Genomic DNA, 2,769 nt, shown 5'->3' with positions numbered 1-2,769 from the left:
CAGCGGAAGGATTTGAGGTTTGCAATTTGTTCTGAAGACGAAAGAAGACTGTGTTTACGGGTTCTGCTGAATCACTTTCAATTCCATAATAAAGATGATTTTTTCTAGATTAAAAAAAAAACATTATTCTTCAAAATCTGCAAGCGATTTTACGAAAACTTCCTTGTAGTAAAGCGGCTGATTTGAGGTTCAAAATTTGTTCTAAAGACGAAGAAAGATCGTGTCTACGCGTGCTGCAGAGCTATTTTTCAAATCGGTTTTGATGATAATTTTTTGCGGATTTTTTCAGTTTGGCCTCCTGGTATCAGCAAGTGAATTTTCAAAAATTAAGTGGAACCACAGCGGAAAGATTTGAGGTTTGAAATTTGTTCTGAAGGCGAAAGAAGACTGTGTTTACGGGTTCTGCTGAATCACTTTCAATTCCATAATAAAGATGATTTTTTCTCGATTAAAAAGAAAACAGTATTCTCCAAAATCTGCAAGCGATTTTACGAAAACTTCCTTGTAGTAAAGCGGCTCATTTGAGGTTGAAAATTTGTTCTGAAGACGAAAGAAGATCGTGTCTACGCGTGCTGCAGAGCTATTTTTCAAATCGGCTTTGATGATAATTTTTTGCGGATTTTTTCAGTTTGGCCTCCTGGGATCAGCAAGTGAATTTTCTATAATTGAATGGAATCAAAGCGGCAGGAATCCAGGTTTGAAAATTGCTTGAAAATCTGGACGCGATCGTTCAAAAATTTCCTGGTTCTACAATAGCAGGAATCGGGTTTTGAAATTTGTCCTGAGGATGAAGAAATCGTCGGTTTACTAGTCCTGCTAGGTATTTTTGAGCCGTTTTCGGCACTGATTTTTTGGGAACTTTTTGAAGTGCCTTCCTACAAATCTGCACACGGTTGTTCAAAAATTCAATGGCACCAAAAGAGCAGGAATTGAGGTTTAAATTTTGCAGATCAGTAGGTACTGAGAAAAGGTGTTTCTTCAAACCATGCCAAGTGTTTCTGCAATAAGTCTTCATGGGGATGTTCGGGAATTGTTTAAACCTGCCTTCTTAAGTTTTCTGGAAATTGCTTGCTGCTCAAGCACCATTAATGACCGCTAAAAATCCTAAACCAGCAGAAATAGTTGATTGAAATTTGCTCAAATTATCCGGGAATGAGTTGTGAAATTGAAAAAATGAAATATTTCGCACAAATAAGGTGAGTTTTCTGTAGGAAAGTGATCAAAAGAACAGTCACAAAGTGGCCGTTAATGGAGATCGGGCTACGGCCGAACAACAGCATAAACATGACTTATTGATCGAAACTGGAAAGGGGGCGGTTTCGGTCGGTAAACACCCGAAGAACGAGGGTGAGATGAGGAATCACTATAAATGCCTTTGCATGTTTTAATTATGGGATTTTATCGGGTTTTATGGGGTAGAAATTGAGTGGGGTCGCAGGCCTGCCATGGGGGTGTCCCTGTCATTTACTTACATGCTCCCGATTATTAAACAGGCTCATAAAAGTCGAGCACTTAATCCATCTGAAAGCAGCCAGGACCAATGAGGGGTTTCGATTTGGATGTTTTACGTTTTCTTATTCTCATTTTTCCTTTTGGTTGTTGGAAAAACAGCACATGGTTAATCCGAAAATACCGATCCAGCCACCCACTCGTCGCCGTTTCAGGTTAAACGAAAATAATCAAAAATTCGTATTATTTCAGGACTTTAACATCTGTTCAATCTGTGCATGTGCTTAATATCAAATGGCCTCTGGCTGATACTTCGGTCGCTAGAAATGCGATTGTTTGACATGGATTTTTCCTGACAAAAAAACTGAACATCGCGCCAATAAATTGAGAAAATGCGAGATGGGGGGATGATCCGCAAGGCGGGGAAGGGGAGAATTCCTGGATTGTCACTGGCTCGCGGCTCTTTACGTTGCCAGGCAACGCGATTTCCGGACATTCCGGAACTAAAATGGCTGGCCCGATCAATAAGTCAAATCCCCTGGAAACTCCACGCTTTCGCTGCGCTTCTCGTTGGAAGAGAGTTGGTTCCAAAGCAGCGAGTTTCGGGCAAATTTCTCAGGCATTTAAGTCGCTTATTATTTCCCCAGCCCAGATAAAAAGCGGTTAAACTGTAAGCAATTCACGATTTCTCAACCACAAAGAAGGTTTTTGTGGGATGGTTACCCAAGATAACGTTTTAGTCAGCCGAGTCGCTCTCTTTGAACACCTGAACCATTATCTGTCGCTATAGGCCGTCTCATCTGGCGGTACCAATTTGGTACCTCGCTAAATCCACAAAGTTTGGCTTTTGACCCAAAAAGGTTGGCAATAAAATTGAGTTTTGAACGGAGCACTCTAAAAAACAACAATTTTTTACTCCAAAAAACACAACTAAAGAACACAAAAGGTTTGCAAGTGAAAAATTCATGTGGGAAACGCATTACATGGCCCAGGTATTACGCAATCGTGCGACAAGGACAGGCCGGTTTTTACGTCATTTGCTATGTGCGTCTCGCTCTGGCTACAGCGCCAAGCTCAGAGAATATCGTGGGTGTTCTTACAGGGGGCACATGATACTAACCAAACCGCATCAATTTGTTTTTCTCTGTTACTCGTAGAGCGAGTGAGGGGGAAGTTCGATGTATGGATGAATACTAAAACTATTGTTTGACTTCTTGGCGAGTGCTTCTTTCTATTAATTTTGTGGTAAAATCGAGAATTTTGCCAGAACTTTTGTCCAACTGTCTCACGGTGACCACGCTCCAATAATGACGTCACTGT

This window comes from Dendroctonus ponderosae, unplaced genomic scaffold, assembly GCF_020466585.1.
Source record: "Dendroctonus ponderosae isolate FM_Combo_2020 unplaced genomic scaffold, Dpon_F_20191213v2 Dpon_F_20191213_9, whole genome shotgun sequence".
Lineage (NCBI taxonomy): Eukaryota > Metazoa > Arthropoda > Insecta > Coleoptera > Curculionidae > Dendroctonus > Dendroctonus ponderosae.
This window is presented reverse-complemented; position numbering follows the sequence as displayed.